Genomic DNA, 17543 nt, shown 5'->3' with positions numbered 1-17543 from the left:
CTGGAGTCCTGCATCTGCACATCTGCAGAGCAATGTGGATTGGAAACATAAGACCCTGGTTTCACACCTCTTCTGTGATGTTTCTTACCCTTCGCCCCATCTAGCAGAGAAGCAGGAGAAGCAGAAAGCATCAGGAAACTACCTGCGCCTGAGGCCGGAGTAGCGGATTTTGAAATGAAACTGTTGAAGGGGAGATATTGTAATGACTGAAGCTACAGGACTGGAAGAGCTTCTCTGGATGTATAGCATCTATGGCTGTGTGTACATGCCATGGGGGTTTCATCCTGTTGAATTGTCCTTAAATTGAAGATTTCTGTTTTTAAATACACACTCCAGGAACCTGCTGGGCTGCTTGTGCCTTGCTGTACTTCCTTCCCAGCAGATATCCTGATAGTTACAGGCCTGTGGAGAGCCAGGCCCTGCAATTGGAAACCTCCTGCCACTTGTGTAAAGAAGGCCTCATCCACCTCCACCTCACGCTTTGGACACCCACCACGACACTCCCCATGCTCCTCTCAGCTCTGAGCTGTTTCCAGCACCTTGCAACTGGCCTCTCTCCCTGCATTGCCTTTCATCAGACGATTCCTGGTGGGTCCATCGCCCCTCTGCCCTGCTGCTCCCAGTGGGCACTTGCAGGGAGCCCCTAATTGCAGGTCTCCGTGGGAGGTGGTGACAATACCAGCTCTGCATGAGCAAAGACATCGTGTCCCCTTCAGGTCCCCAAACAGCTCCTGCAGGATGCTGAAGGCTGAACTCCAGCAGGGACAGCAGCTCTGCAGACAAAGCCTCTGTTACCCCCACCCCATCACCTGCGCCCCCCAGCACAGACACCAGGACTTGGTTACCTGGTTCCTGTCTGTCACAGCCAGGGGTGATGTGAGGGCTAATGGCTAGTGCGTGTAAACACAGATGCGATGCTCATAAGTTTAATTCATTTGAACATCTAGTGCATGTGAAGACAGATGTGGTGCTTCAAAATAAACAAGTTTAAATTTGATAAACCAATTTAATTTAATGGGGATTAAACCCATGATGTGTACAGATGCCCCTAAGCAGGTAGCAGAAATCCAGGAGGGAACTGGTGCTGGGATGGACAGCAGGTGAGATACTCATGGGAGTAGTTTAGGAAGAAGGAAACAGTGCTAACACAATAAAGGGAGCCAAGAATGGGACTGTCGATGTTGAGACAGGAGCAGGGTCACTGAGAGAGCAGAGGATCCCCTGCGAGATGAGTGCCAGAGGAGGAAGATTAGGCAGAGGGTGATGGACAGAGATCACAGAGAAAGTGCACTTAGGTCTCACTGACCCCAGTGTGGATCAGCCCTGATTGCCCTGAAGAAAAGTGGGGACATGTGTATAGAAGAGTTGTGGACAAAAGTGGAGGAAAGTGTCCTTGCCCTTGTACACCCAGCACACAGCGCTGTCAGAAAAGCTTGTGTGAAGTCACATGCTCCAGCTCCACAGGCTACTAGTTCTGTGGGACTGCAGCTGCATAGACTGATCTGCGTTTGCTCCTGGCACCCAGTGCAGGTGAAGGACACAAGCCCACTCAGCACACGTGTAAATACAACCCACACCGAGGCAGCGAGATCACCCTCACCCCATCCCAGCACAGAGCCCCGTCCCTGGGCAAAGTCTCCATCCCCACTGCCTGGGGCTGGGCACAATCCCAGAGCAGGGAGGCAGCTTCTTGCAGCTCCTCCACTTCTCCTTGGACACCTGAGAACAGGGGACACTGAGGCAGCGTGTTGGGAGGCACGGACAGCCCAGGGAAGGCCCTGAGCCAGAGGAGCCCTACAGCCACGCCTGTGCTGGGCCTACAGGAGCCTGTGAGCCCACTCGGCAGCCCCAGAAACTGGCACAAGAAACAGGGAAGAGCTCCTGGTTTGACACAGGGTAATAGCCACTGAGCCAGAGGAAGGGAACAGGTAAAAGAAAAAGGCACATCAGCCCCTGCGTTAATACACTCGGGACCCTGATTTCCCCCCATCACCTCGGGAGGGCAGCAGCCCCAGCGCCATTAGTCCCAGAGCACTCACACAGCAGCAGCCTGAAGCTGCCCCAAGACTGAGCCCAACTCCTTCAGCCCACACAGGCCTGCGGGCCCCCCACCTCCGCCGCGCGCTCCTCCTGCCTAGGCTGAGCCGGCTCCTCGTGCAGGGCTGCAAACGCTCTCTCCTACTTCTCTCCCAGGCACCAGCTCCCCTCCTGCTGCTTCTCCTGCATTGTCCCCTGCCAGACTGCAGCCCCTGCACATCCTCTTCCAGAACTTGCTTGTCAAGTTCTGGCTGAAGTGCTCCCGTCACCTTTTATTTTACGCACACCCCATCTGTCGCCCCACCAGGGCCCAAGAGCTCCTGGTCAACCTCATCCTGGCGTTGGCCAAGCGTGTCATCCAGGCAGGAGGCTCTGGCCAGGAAGGCTCCCGGAGACCTCGGGGTGATTGTCCTCCATGTCCTTCACGCGTGTCTCTGGGCAGAGTACCACTGGGCAGTAGGTGCCGGCAAGCTCCCTCAGTTCGTGACCCGGTAGGTGCTGTCCAGGGTGCTCAGCTCAGTGTCCCCCAGGGAGCACTCGTTTTGACCCTATGACCTGCACGGGCATGCCCTGTTTTCTCTTTTGTTGTCCCCTGTAAGTTATTGGTGTTTTTGAGGCACTGGTCGCCCAACCCAGTGGCAGCCCCATGGCGGTTTTAGGCTTTTAGCTTTTTACGCTTTTAAACTTTTAGCCTTTTAACCAGGGGCCAGGAAGACATCGAGTGCCGGATGCCAATGAGCTACCCTTCTTCAGACTGTTTTCTAGTTGGTGTTTTCTGGTGCTGGCCGTCCCTCGCTGCAGCAACACGCCAACAGATGACGACAACCAGTGGGACCCACCTCTTTGGGGTGTTTTAACATCAGTTCCCTCCCCGCACCCCATCGGAGGTGCGGGGTGCACATTCACCGCTGGCCGCCATCCACTGGAGACCCATAGAGACTGGCGGTCTACACCGCAACACCTTGAGGTCATCAAATAGTCCCCTGCCCGGGGGTCTGAAAGCTGCATCCAAATTAGCAGTCATCACAGCTCTGCAGACGGTGCCCTGGTGCCACCTGCTGTTACACGCATTACTCATGTTAAAATAGCAGCCCAAATCCCTCTCATGACTGCACACTGGAGGTGCTGAGCAGGCAGAGGCAGTGTCAGCCTCAAAACCTTGTGCTGTGGAGTGTCCTCCAGGCTGGGAGGAAGCCCGATCTGCTTTGGGCCCCGCTGCCAATGGCAGGAACCTCTGATGTAAAGCTGGGGAGAGAAAAGAGTCAGTCGGTGCAGAAGCAACAAGATGCTGTGGCAGACTGAGCTTCTCGGGCTCCTCATGCTCTGGGCACAGGGTAAGGGCAGCAGTACAGGAGGAAGCAGCCCAAACATGTGAGTAGTTTCCATGATTTTGATACTGATTTTGCTCTACACAGTGTATGGATCCCTATAACACCATTCTCCATGTCTAGCTCTATAAAGAAAACGTCGATTCAGTGGCAGTGGGTCTGGCACCAACTACACTTTCACTATCAGCTGGGTGGAAGCTGGGGATACTGGAGATTATTACTATCAGCAGAGTTATTATACCCTTCTTACAGTGCTACAGCCCCGTACAAAAACCTCCCTGCTCTGCTCAGTTCTGCTGCTCCCGGTACCAGCTGCTTCCTGCCCAGCCACAGACAAGTGACTCTCCTGTCCTGGTTCAGTGTGGACAGGGGCTGAGCTTATTTAGGACTTTTCCCCATCACCTCTCCCCTCAGTTACAGATCCCTGTCTCAGCCCCACACACCTCACACCCAGTGACTCCTGGCACACTGCTCAGCCGTCTCTTTTGCATTTCTCAGGCTTATTTGCCTGGAATACACTGTCTTTTATGGGTTTACAGGATAGAGAGAAGTCCCACATGATGTATTGGTTCAAATCAGTACACTGGTGGGGTGAGGTAGAGCCCTGTTCATTTTCACAATGACTATGAATTTTATTCCTTTAATATTCATGTGGAAATTGAGACAGGATTACTGTTTGGCTATCAGAAGCGCTTTATTTTGCATGGCCACGGGAGAAAAAGCAAGGGGCAGCTAATTCTCAACTAAAGCAAAGCACGGACTTCTTTATAGACGGATAAGTCACATGCAGATCAACCCGCCCTTCCTGATAAGCTTACCCTGAAGACCACCATGTTGTTCCTGCTCAGCCTTCACCCACAGCCCTCACCCTGTCCTGGCACATATACTCTCCTTTCAGTACTTTTCCATTCCTCATCATTCCCCCCTTGTAAGCGCTTGTGCTTACACTACTATATTTATAAGGCCTTTGACATTTTCTTGTCGTTCGCACTCATAGGCCACCTCCCTGAGCGCTATCATCTGCAGCTCGGTCTTGGAGAGCCTAGAAACACTCTGGGCAGTTTTTGATTAACAACAGCGTAAGCAACACAGAGACATTTGGATAATAATGAAAACGGCAAAAATGCACAATAAACTTAGAATATACCATTCCCCTGTATCTGGTAGCCACCCCCACCAATCAAAAGTTTTCTCCTCTGCAACTGCATGGATCACCTGCAACTGTCTCCTTATGGTGCAGAGGTCTTTTTCCACTCATCAGTGCTGATCAATCCAGGTGCAGCAAGTATAGTTTACAACCACACATACCCCTCCTTAGGTGGCTAGGAGATAAGCCAAAGCATACAGTTTTCAGTAGCCACCTGTCATATCTAGGTGATTTCATCATTAAGAGCTCCTAAAGCATCGACACTGGCATTAAAAAAAATTCTCCATAACTCCCAAAATGTTTACAATGGTCCTTTCTACCCCAGGCAAGGGAGAAATGACTTAGTAAATTGATGGAACCTGGTGGGTCGACAAACCAGTGGGTTTTCAACAGCTTGCCTATGTCTGGGCAAACCAGGTGGGAGATTAGACACCTCATGCCAAGAGAGGCTTGGGTGTAGATCAAACTCCAGGATGAGTCTCCCCAGGGTACAGGTGCTGACTCAATGCCATGGCAAAACCTTGTGGGCATCATCCCCACATGGCTAGAACAAGCCTGGAGTGACTATAGTGCTGAAGTCCCTACAGGTTGTGCTCCCAATTCAGCACTTCTGGTTGACCTGTAAGGTGTAGGAAGGGGCACTTTGGCTCCTCACCAACCTGCATTGAGATATTGATGGGTTACAAGAAGCAGAACCTAACAACACATAAAATTTGGACCCGTTCATTACTAGACTATGAGTATCTTCCAGTTTTTTATGGATAGTGAGAGACCCATTGGTACACTGAAAGGACGTGTTTCTCAGCAGGATCCCAGACATATTATGGAAGGGATAATCAAAGGTTATTTGGCATTTGGGGTAGTGCCCCACTAAGTAACCAGCTTTGCCCATCCTACCACTCCCATTGGACCTATAACAGAGGGCTGCCTCAGGTTTAGAGGACAGTCTCCAGCTGTCTTGAGTCTTTTCCCACCATTTAGGGATTGACTGCTGCATTCTATTAGAGTGGGAGGAAAATTCGACAAAGCTAGTGTTGGTACAGTTTCCCCAATCCTCAAGGGGAATCGGTACCCCAAGCACTGGGATTTCTCTGGCTGGGTGTGTAGGCCCATGTATGCACACCCAGCAGTTCGCAAGGTTGCCTGCACTAGCAGTGCTCTGCCCTAGGAATATAATAATGTTTTCCTCCCATGCTGTAACTAAAACTCTTGGCATGAAGTAGAGTAAAAGTAAAGGTAACATCTCGGGGCCTACTCGAGCGGTAGCCCAATGCTTTCCTTCTTCAGTTATGGTTTTAGAGCTGGTCTCAGCAGTGATAGGAACAAGTCCCCTTCCTTCGGTCCCACTCGGGCGCTCTGTGGCTTCAGCATGAATGGGATTTCTTGTTCGCGGAGAGAGCGGTTCAGGTGATCAGTCTGATTTGGCCTACACTTGTGATTCTTCCTTCGGTGTTCTGCAAGTGAGGTTACCTCCAAATTGGGACTGTAGGTTACAGGTTTCTACTGAGTGAGTTGTTGTCATAGGCCCCTCCTACCCAAACCTGTCACTATTCACAAATTGGACTGGGATCTTACTCAACAGATATTTGCTGGGTGGTCAGTTTGTCTTCTACGATGGAATTTGTCCGCTGACAATTCCGCTTATCTTAAATTCTTACTTTTGGGAGACTTTCCACACACTGTGGTGACCCGTCTTTCCCAACACCCTTTCAAAAGCTTCTAGGGTTAGATCTCTCCGAACATTTGCTTAAGGGGTGGTTTTCTTGTTTTTAGGTTAACTTGTTAAAGGCCTCTAAACATAAGATTGACAACCTAAGACTTTTAAACAAACTTATTGCAAGGCCAGGCAAAGCAAGCCCAGAGAAGAAAATTACCCTTGTCTTTTTGTCTAAACAGGCAATGGGCAGTTATTACAAGAGTTCAAACTATTACATTCAATATGACACAAACCCATATGATTTCCCCCTGACATTTTCTGCTCCCTTAGGCACAAATCTTATTCAACCTGTGACACATCCATGTAGATCGGGTAGACCTTTCCTGTCTTAGCCTGGACTTTCACACTGAGAGGGGCCAGGCACTATTGTGCTGGGCTGCCTTAATGTCTCCAGCTGATCCTCTGCTTTTCCAAGCTAATGAGGCCAGGTACAGGGGGGCAGTTTCAAGCAGGTGAAGCAGCAAATGGAGAAGTCTGTGCCCTGCCCCAGGACTATTGATACCATTTTCCTCAGTGCTTGTGTCACACCAAAGGAATTGAAAGCAAAGCCTCGCCCCTGCCAGAGCCGTGTCCACCTGCCTGGGCACAGAGCCAGGTTCCCTCTTGCTTCTTCCCTTCTCTTCCTATGAACCTTCCCACCTCGGGGTCCCAATGGCTCAGCTCACACAGGAAGGCACCACTCATGCCTTCCTGGCCTGTATCCTGGGGTTTGGGATGTGAGACATCAGGGTCCCAGTCATTCTTAGGGGAGATAGGGGCTCCAAAACCATTTCCTAGAGAGGTGCCTTGACCAGCAGCCTCCTGGGCAAAGGTGAGTGCCTGCCCCTGCTGTGAGCTGTGTCCCCCCGGCAGTCTGGAGCAATGTAAAACTTCTTCCATGCAAACATGTTCCTGCCCTCTCCCCAGGGAGCGGTCACTGCTCCTCCAAGAGCTGCTTTCTAAAACTCCTGTGAAAAGTGTCCCGACCCCAAGAGAGGGTGGTGAGTGATCATCACTGCCTTTACACTGCATCAAACACAACTCCTGCCCAGAAAGGAGGCTAAGAAGAGATTGGGTTTCATTGAATCAGTAGCTTCTCATCAGTAAAGGTGCTGCATACAAAAAGTCTTCCAACACAGAAAGAGATGTATAAAACTAATTTGGAAATAATCTGGTTAATCTAATGGCACCTTCTGGCTAGTAGACAGCATCATGAGACTCCTAAATGTTGCTCAAGATACTCTCAGTATAATCTCATTATGATTGATGCAAGATAAATGCAGGAGGCTGTCCCCAAATCAGATAAGAGTTGACATATGGTCAGGATCTCCATGAAGGTGGCTGTACTGATCCATTTTTTTCCAGGCAAACCAGCTGGCATTTCCTTTTCAGCCACTGCAAACATCTCACCATGCACATTACAGTCCTCTCCTCTAGTGCTAGTACTGAAGGCTTCATTTGAGACCAACATAACCATAGCAAGAATATTACCTCCTATGCACCTGCTCAGTGCCCCTGGACTTGCACATCCCCCATGAAAAGCACGGCGGTGCCTATCACCTAGCAGCCCTCCTCCAATGAGGAACCGGATACAGCTCACAGCCTTGAACCAAAGACAGTGACTCACAACTCCGAGCTGTGGAGGACGCCAAGTAAAGCAGCACCATCATGTTATGGGTGCATCTTATCCGGCTTCTCTTCTCCTTGGTTGAATGTAAGCAGCACAGACATTGCATTATATGGACATCGAGGCCAACACTGCAAAAGCTTATTTGCCCCAAGGTTTCTATTTTTCCCTCTTTCCTAGAAACCAGTGGGGATATTGTTATAACACAGACACCAGAGATGTATAAAACTAACTTGGAAATAATCTGGTTCATCTAATGGCACCTTCTGGCTAGTAGACAGCATCATGAGACTCCTAAACCTTGCTCAAGATACTCTCAAGATACTCTCATTATGACTGATGCAAAATAAGTGCAGTAAGGCTATCCCCCTGACAGTAAGTCCTGGAGAGATGATCGACATCCAGTGCAAGGCTTCAAGCTCTGTGAGCAATGAAATACAATTCTATGTGTTCAACCAAGGACAAATTCCCAAGCTCCTCATTTATGATGGAAACAGCTCTTTCACTGGGGCCCCCGACTGGTTCAGTGGCAGCTACAGTGGCACCGACTTCACGTTCACCATCCGCGGGGTGCAGGTGGAAGGTACTGGTGACTATTACTGTGCGCAGGACAACAGCCAACCTCTCACGGTTATACATTGCAGTACAAAAACCTCCTCGGTGCCACAGCAACCAGGGTGTGAAGTATTAAAGAGCAGGGGAGCTTCTTCTGTCACAGTGTGTTAGGAACATTAAAAAAGAAAAATCATTGCAAAGGGACTGCTTAGACTTAGATCATTGGGTGCCTAGACACGTTTGGGGGAGGGACCATTTTAATTAGAATGGTTCCCAGGGGACCACTCATATTAAAACCCTGCAGGATCATATATATCAAGTCTCCACATTTTTAAAAATGGCCATGGGACACTTGAACTAAAAGCTCATTCAATGAGAATTAGTTAAAGTGCCCCAGTGGCCATTTTTAAACCCACAGGTACATATGCATGTGTTGATATGGTGATGCCTGAGCACATCTGAGCACATGTAGAGGCATCCACTGATTTTAATCATGATTATTTCCCAACAGGAAAACTCTAGGGACAGAGACTGTGCCCAGTGACACAAGTGCTGAGCCTGGGAGCTGCCTCCACATCCCAGGCTGAGAGCACAGATGTTCAACAAACATCCCTGCAAGTCTAAATTACTTCACTCCCCCACCCCACCCCAACAGTCTCCCTGCCACGGTCACTGGGGCCACAAAGCCGTGCACAGGGTCACAGCTGCAGACCCTGGCTCCAACCCCAGCCTCCAGGGCCAGTTGCAGCTTCCCACAGTGCCGGCACTCACTTTCCGCACCTCCCCCCTGCAGCAGACCCCACTCTAGCCAGCATCCCCCAGACACTCGGGAAGCCCCAGCAAGCCTCGTGTCTTAGGGAAGTCATAGGCTGGGTGGGTGTGGCAGAAAGCCACCTGGGTTTCTCCCCAAAATCTCTGCCCTGTGACAATGTGATTAGATGGGCCGGCACAGAGGATTCACACCTCAGCCTGTCTCTTTAGGTAACCTGAGCTGGCTGCATTGCTGAGGGAGGGGGGGCACCTGCTCGCTCTGCCTACGTGACTGGTATCAGCCCCCTGGGTGAGGGGCATCTACCTGGTGGGTGAGAGTTGCCCGGCAACTAGTGATGTATTTCATATTGGTTGGCGGACAGCCAACCAGAGCTGGCCTCCACTGGGCCAGGTGAATGAGGTCACAGGGGCTATATAAGTTAGGACAGGCGAGGAGGTGGCCTCTTCGGCCATGAGGTGAGGCAGCAGCCATGCGGGGGACACAGAGAAGCCTTACCATCTGAAACTGGCTCTCACCCCAAAACTCATGAGCAAGGAACCGCCTGCCTCCAGAGGGAAAACTTCACCGGCCTTTGGAAGATGCTTGTGAGTAAGCTACTTGAGATCTGGGAAGATATCTAGCTGGCAGTAACTCAGGTGCGTGATCAAAAGGCTACCTCAGCCAGACTGTTTGCTCTTTAGGATTCCTAAGATATTGCTCAAACTTGTACCCTATTTTCACCCTACCCCTGTAATCACTAAAGTCCTCCTTTGTGACCAGTGCGGGAGACTTATTGAGGGGTGTGTCTAAATTATGCCTAAGAGACCCCTTAGGTCTGCAGACTAAGCGAGGCTTTACTTTTTGCCCCCTGACTTGGGGAAGTGCCCCAAGTGCCTGTACTGGGTCGAGTACCCATAGGGCATTAGGGTTGTGTTTCCCCAAGCACACAGGGCCGTGAATGAGTCCATTCTTGGGGTGGTGGCAGCTATGTTACCCCCAGGCTAGCAAGTGTGCTCTGGGAAGAGGGTCGGCTGGACATAAGGTGCCCCTAGGGAGACATTCGGAGCCTGGCAGGTGGGCGGGCGCAGGGAGGTGGGCGGCTCAATGCACGAGCGCCCCCTACTGGCCCGCCACAGTGGGCATCAGGGGGGAAGAGTACAAACAGGACCCAAATCTGCTCCTGCTTCCTCCTGGGTGGCACTGGAAAAAGCCCCAGCAGGGTGGGCTGCAGCACTCCACATGCTCAGTCCAGGAGGCAGCATGTGGCACGTGCCCCAGGCCCCCTGCGCTGTGTGCAGGAATGGCTCCAGCCAGTGCTGGACAATGAGCCCATGCAAGTAGAAAGCTTGAGTCCCTGCGCTCCCCTGGCTGGGCCTTGCTCAGGTGACCATGATGTTATGGATGCATCTGATCTGGCTCCTCTTCTCCATGGTTAAAGGTATGAAGCACAGATATTGTACGATATGGACTTTGAGGCCATTATAGCAAAAGGAGACTCAATAGGAGGCTTTCTCTTTTTCTTTTTTTCCTAGAATCCACTGGGGACATGGTTATAACACAGACACCAGCTTCTGTGACAGTGAGTCCAGGAGACACGGTCACCATCCAGTGCAAGGCATCCAGCTCCATGAGCAATGATATGCAATTACATGTGTTCAAGCAAGGACAAACTCCCAAGCGCCTCATTTATAATACAAACAGCCATTTCACTGGGGTCCCCGACCGGTGCAGTGGCAGCTACAGTGGCACCGACTTCACCTTCACCATCCATGGGGTGCAGGTGGAAGATGCTAGTGACTACTACTGTGGGCAGGACAACAGCCGCCCTCTCTCAGTGATACACTGCAGTACAAAAACCTCCTCAGAGCTGCAGCAACTAGAGCACGAGGCGGAAAGGAGCAAGAGAGGCTGCTTCTAACACAATGTGCTTGAAAAATTTGGAAAGAACAGTTACAGTAATGGGACTGGATAGACTCAGATGGATTCATTAATTTCTGGAAAATCCCTTTCCACAAGGGAAAATTTTCATGGCTGGCATCTCTCAGGGCAGAGCCTGCAACACCCGCATGTCAGGGCGTTAGTCATTGCCAGGCAGCTCCTCAGTGAGGAAACTCTCCTTCACGCAATCATAGATCCCTGAGGTCGGAGGAGTCCTCAAGGGCCGTCTTGTCCCATCTGCTGCACAGGGGCAGGGCGTGCTATGCCCAACCCACCCGAGACAGGTGTCTACCAGCCTTGCCTTGAAATCCCCCATTAAAGAGATTCCACAACTTCCCTTCTGGCTGCATCCTTCAGCCTTTGGTTTGGGTTTTCATCCAGCAGCAGCACAGTTGGTGTGCAATGATGACCTGTGGGCAGAGAAGATGTATCTAAGCCCCCGTTGCCATATGAGGCTCAGCCTGCTTACCACCCGCCACCCCGACCCAGTCACTGTTGGGGCACCAACACATGACCAACCATTTCCCTTATTCATAGATTCATAGATTCATAGATGCTAGGGTCGCAAGGGACCTCAATAGATCATCGAGTCCGACCCCCTGCATAAGCAGGAAAGAGTGCTGGGCCTACATTGCCCCAGCTAGATACACATCTAGCCTTCGCTTGAAGACCCCCAGGGTAGGGGAGAGCACCACCTCCCTTGGGAGCCCGTTCCAGACCTTGGCCACTCGAACTGTGAAGAAGTTCCTCCTAATATCCAATCTAAATCTGCTCTCTTCTAGCTTGTGGCCATTATTTCTTGTAACAGCCGGGGGGCCTTGGTGAATAAATACTCACCAATTCCCTTCTGTGCCCCCCTGATGAACTTATAGGCAGCCACCAGGTCGCCTCTCAATCTTCTCTTGCGGAGACTGAAAAGGTCCAGTTTCTCTAGTCTCTCCTCGTAGGGCTTGGCCTGCAGGCCCTTAACCATACGAGTGGCCCTTCTCTGGACCCTCTCCAGATTATCCGCATCCTTACTTAAGGCCAGGGAGAGGATGGAAACATATCCAGGCCAGGCAGCCCTAGAGTCATCTCTGGTCGCTCTCTGCTCCTCTCCCATCCTGCTCTTCTTCTCTGCTTCCCAGCTTTGGTTGCACAGCTCTGAGGTTACCACCCCTGCAGCCTTTTAACCACGATCCCCACTTGGACCCCAGGCCTGGCTACCCATGTCATGGTGCCTGACTTCTGGGCCCATTGTCCTCTGCTTTTTATCTTTATACCCTTGTTCCCCCTTAGATCTATATCCAGTGTGAACGGTCCCACAGGAGCCCGATATCCTGTTACTGTCATGCACTCAGAGCTCACTGTGTGCCAGCTTGCCGGGCAGGGTTAGATGGAGAAGGGGCTGGATGCTGCCTAATCAGTGGTGTAGTGGTCAGAGACCCATGGTAGGAGGACAGAGAGAGATGTACTCAAACCCTGTCTGAGTGTGGGGTGCCCAGGACCCAGCTTTCTAGGAAGGCCTAACACAGAGGAGCACCTTCCTCTTGTGATCCTAGCACCTGCTAATCATGAGCTTCATGGCTTAGACATGGGTGCATCCAGAATGGGGGACCACGCACCGCCGTGTATGTGAGCAGCCTCCTGTGGGCACAGTCCATGTGTGTGGGTTTCTCAGCTGGCACCTCAGGGGAAGTAGACCTGCTGCCTGCAGATACGTGACTAAGACACTGCCACCACTTCTGCAGCTGCAAGGGGGCACAGACCCATGGTCTCCTGTGGAGGGTTGCACTAGGCCCTTCTGTCCCCATTGAAAGGGCTCCCTTTCCCCTGGCTGGCACTGAGAGCACAGGAGAGCACAGACATCCCGCAAGGAGCTGCACAGCACCTCCACAAGCCCCTCAGCCAGAAAGGGGATCACAGCGCTGCTGGGCCCTGGGATGAGTGGAGCCGGCGTGCTCTCCTCCAGCGTTCACCTTCCCTGGCTTGGCCCTTCCAGCCCCTTTTCTTTTCAGTTTCATTTCCACCCAATACCAGGGCTGGTGAGGGATCAAGGACTGCAGCTGTGTCCAGCCCAGCCTGGGGGAGCTCTCACAGCCTTGACCCTGCAGCCCCATGCAGGAACCAGCTGTCAATAGTCGCACAGCAAGCGCCTGCTTGTCAGGAGGGTCGGGGCAGGGCATCAGGCCAACATCCTCCTGCAAGGGGGATCCTGGGGTGAATATACAGACACCAGCATGTGTGGGGACAGAACCAAAAGGCAACAGGACACAAAACATGCTCAGGACTCCTGCTTCGTGGCCTGGGACAGTCACCTGCAGGGTTCAGGATCCTTGAAATATCGGGGGAGCAGCTCCTACTATTCCAGGCTCAAAACCAGCCATGTTACAACATCATCTTTATGTGCCCATCAACAGAGACCAGTCCTGCCCAGACGAACACAAAACACCCGCAGTGCTCAGTGCGGCCAATTTGTGTGCTGGCTCATTTGCATGGATACTGGAGAGTGCTCTTGCAGCCGGGCTGAGTGCTGATAAGTGATCTTCTCTGCGGGGCCTGTGGACCTGACCAGCATTTCGCTCTGAGGCCTGCCAAGATGATCTGCCAGCCACAGCTCCTCTGGGTCCTGCTGCTGTGCGCTCCCGGTGAGAGATCTCTGCAAAGGGAACAGGCTTCATTGGCAGTACCATGCCCAAATAATATTGCTCTGCTTGCAATGCCTTTTAAGTGAATCCTGGCTGGAAGCATGCATCTCAGTATCAAACATGCTGGGACTACAATAACTGGCCAATATTGAACAGCTTCTCTTTCTTTCTCTAGCCTCCCTGGGTGAAGTTGTTCTGACTCAGACTCCGGAAACCCTGGTCGTGTCCCCTGGAGACAGAGTCACCATCAAGTGCAAGGCCAGTGCCAGCAGTAGCAACTACATATGCTGGTACCTCCAGAAACCAGGAAAAGCCCCAAAGCTCCTGATGTACGATTCTACCTACCGTGTCTCCGGGGTCCCCAACCGGTTCAGCAGCAGTGGGTCTGGCACTGATTTCACTCTCACCATCAGCATTGTTGAAGCTGAGGATGCTGGAGATTATTACTGTCAGCAGCATCAGAGCTCCCCGAACACAGTGCTACAGCCCTGTACAAAAACCTCCTGGTTATACAGCCTGGTCTCTGTGCTCAGTGGTGGTTGGAGCTGTGACCAGGGGCACGAAGTTATGCAAACTCCACCTGACTGTTGTAATTTTCCTGGGGATACTTTATGTTCTCTTTCAGCTAATCCTTCGAATAGTCTTAATGTATCCATCCAGCAGCTTACCTGAGTCCGTGGTACAAGCACTGTATCCGAGGTAAGTATGATACCTTGTAAGTCTCTTGTCAGGATTTGGCTGAAGATAGTAGGACTCTCGGTGTATCCTTGGGGAAGTTGCGTCCAGGTTAAATGTTGTTTTCTTTTCCAAGTGAAGGCAAAAAGGTATTGAGACTGGGCTGCAACTGGGATTAAAAAGAAGGCAGCACACAAATCAATTACTGCGAATCGAGTGGCCCACCACGGGATGGAGGTAACAACAGTGGCAGGGTTAGGAACTACAGCAGCTCTGGGAATCACATAATCATTTATATCACGTAAGTCTTGCACAAAACGATAAACAGGCTTGCCATCCTTTCCTAATCTAGGTTGCCTGACTGGTAACACAGGGGGGATTGCAAGGAGACTGACACTCCACTAAAATCCCTTTCCTGATGTATTCATCTATAACAGGCTGCAAACCTTCTTCTGCTTCTTTATTCAGCGGGTACTGAGGCACGCAAGGCGGGACTCCCCCCTTGGTTTGAATAACAACCGGAGTGGCAGACTTCAGCAGTCCTACGTCGGTGGCCTCCCAGCCCCACAATGTGGCTGGCAATCGTTGTAGTTCCACCAGTAAATTTCTCTTTTCCCCCCTGAGGCCAATGCCCCGGCGCAATAAGGCAGTTTGTCAATTGGTAATTCTAAAGTTATTCCCTCCGTACTACAGCGTAGAGCGGCCCTCAGCTTACACAGTAAGTCCCATCCTAACAAATTCATAGGAGCATGGGCAGACAACAAAAAGGAGTGCTCACACGACAAGGGTCCCACTTGGACTCGAGTAGGGGCACTTCTGCTAGATTTGAACAATTCCCCCCCGCTCCCATCACATTCTTAGTTCATTCCTCAATTAGACTTGAACGCTCAGGAGTTGTAGATAACATAGACATAGTAGCGCCGGTGTCAATTAAGCAATCATATCGTTGCTCTCCTACCTGAATTGGGGCAACAGGGTCACTCTTATTGCAATTTATAGTTACCGCAGGGCAGACTGGGTGAGGGTGGTCAGTCCGGTCATTGAGTCCTTCTTTCCTGTGAGTAGTTTTTGACACCGGCTCCTGGCGTCACTGGTCCGGAGGGGCCCCCGTTCTGAGATGGCTCTGATGTTCATCCCCTTCCTCCGGGGACACTCTCGTTTGAAGTGTCCGGGTTCTTTACAGTAGTAACATACCTCGCCGGCCCTTTGAACTGTGGACCACCCTTCACCCTGGTTTCTCTGACTTAATCCCCTTCATTGAAACCCTCCCTGGCCCCTTCCCCTGTTTTGTCCTCTTCCTGACACGCTGTGCACAGTTCCCTCAACCATTGCAGCTACTAGCTTAAAATCTTCCTTTCTCTCCTTCTTTCTTTCCCTCTCCTTCTCCCATCAAACACATAGCTTGCTATGTTTCTTACATACTCTTTCCTTCCCACCCTGAAGTATACCTGCAGAAATGCTCCTTGATATCGGGAGCACTCTGGTTTACAAAGGCTGATACCAGCGAAGGCGCATGCTCTGGTTTATCTACATAGAGACAAACGTATGTCTTGGCTGCCTCACACAAACGGTAAAGAAGGCATCCGGATGCTCCTCGGGTCCCTGTTTGCAGGCATGGAATTTCCCCAATTCACAGGCTTTTTACTCGCTTCATCAAGGCCTGCTAGTAAATCATTCCCGGCTTCCCTCAGGGATGCCCTTCCCCCGGGGGTGTTGTAATCCCAATTAGGTTCATTAGAAGGCCAAGGATCTCTGTTTGCTGCTGAGGCAACAGCCCTGGCACAGTCTAAAACTTTAGCCCGCTCGTCTGGGGTCAGCAGGGTATCCATGAGTTCCTGCATGTCTGACCAAGAAGGTTCGTAAGTATGGACTATGCGCCGAATAGTCTGTCCTACTTCATCAGGTTTTTCCCGAAAAGAAGGGGTTTGTAGTTGCAAAATGAGGAGGTCCCCTCGGGTGAATGGCACATGAATTAGAGTAGGGCAAACCTGGAAGCTGTCCCCGCCATCCACAAACGGGACCGGGTAGGTTCGCAAAGGAGCCTGACCCACCGCATTCGGGTGTTCCTTCCCCTGGCTGGGTGGAAATGCCTCCCCCACAGGACCTCGGCTCTGGGTCCAGACCAAAGAAAAGCCTCTGGAGGCAGGGGGTCTGGATCCAGCGCTGATGCCACGGGAGCTGCAGCGCTCTCGTCGGGGGGCAGGGGTTGACTGGGGACAGGGAGAGCAGGGTAGAGAGGCTCAGGTCCATCTTCAGACTCCACAGAGACTGAAATCGGAGGATCATAAGGAGGTGGAGTGGTAGAGTAAAGAACCGGTTTTGGGGCTTTTTCGGCCAATTCAGCCCACAGTTACCAATAATCCATCTGTTGAGGTTTTAAAGCTACCAATTCCATTCGAAGGAATGCCAAATGAGACCGATCAAATGAACCAAATTTAGGCCACCATTTATCTGGAGCACCTTGTTGAGTTAAGACAGGCCACTCCTGTGTACACAAAATACAAGCGCGCTTCCTGCCCATGCCAGACTGCACCGGCAGATTCCCTTCTCCCCAAACCTGGAGAAGCCTCCCTAAAGGAGATCCCGGTGGGATGTTTGAAGCCGATTGTCCCACCCTCCCAAGACTTAAGCACTCTGGTCTATAAATTCCCGGGAACAGCCACCCCTCACGGCAGGCCCCACTTACCCGACGCCCAGACCAAGCCCTCCAAATGGTGACAAACTCACCTATGCCAGCTGGGAAGGTTGGTCCGAACGATGAGCAGCCAGGTCAGCACACAAGGGGTCCCATCTGGGTTGCCAAATTGTTGAGGAGTTCGTGACCCCTTGCAGAGCTATTCCCAAAGACAAAGAGTCGCTGTCAGTCTCAAAATTTATTCAGCATGCTGGGCACCCTGAGCGAGCTCAGAGGCCCTGAATAAAACTGTTAGAGGCGATTTATAGTTTACAGACAAGATGCGTGCGCAGATGGGAATTTTCCACTGTGAAAGAGAACAAGTTATCAGGTCAGTATGAGAAAACTCTTAATTGTTTCAAAACTGGTTTTTGGCTACATGTTTGTTTTGAAATGCTAGGAGAACTATATCTTTGCTTACTTCAGACTTCAAAGTGAATAGGATTCGGTCATTGCAGAGTCTTATCAGCCTGTCCTTGGAGGCTGAG

The 17543-nt window shown here is 51.3% G+C and overlaps 1 long non-coding RNA gene across 1 annotated transcript; it reads right to left on the bottom strand.

The window, feature by feature from the left end:
* Positions 1 to 11145: 11145 nt before the first annotated feature.
* LOC149851889 (uncharacterized) lies at positions 11146 to 17200 on the bottom strand. Its single transcript, XR_016439505.1, has 3 exons — positions 17109 to 17200; positions 13377 to 14550; positions 11146 to 11489 (listed from the first exon to the last, which is right to left on the bottom strand). It is a non-coding gene; the product is annotated as an uncharacterized LOC149851889 (long non-coding RNA).
* Between the last annotated feature and the right edge of the window lie 343 nt (positions 17201 to 17543).

The sequence above is a fragment of the Crocodylus siamensis genome, unplaced genomic scaffold, assembly GCF_052110815.1.
Source record: "Crocodylus siamensis isolate JL-2025a unplaced genomic scaffold, ASM5211081v1 HiC_scaffold_64, whole genome shotgun sequence".
In the NCBI taxonomy this organism is placed as follows: Eukaryota; Metazoa; Chordata; order Crocodylia; family Crocodylidae; genus Crocodylus; species Crocodylus siamensis.
Note: the sequence above shows the minus strand (reverse complement) of the source record. Positions and strands in the feature narration are given on the sequence as shown.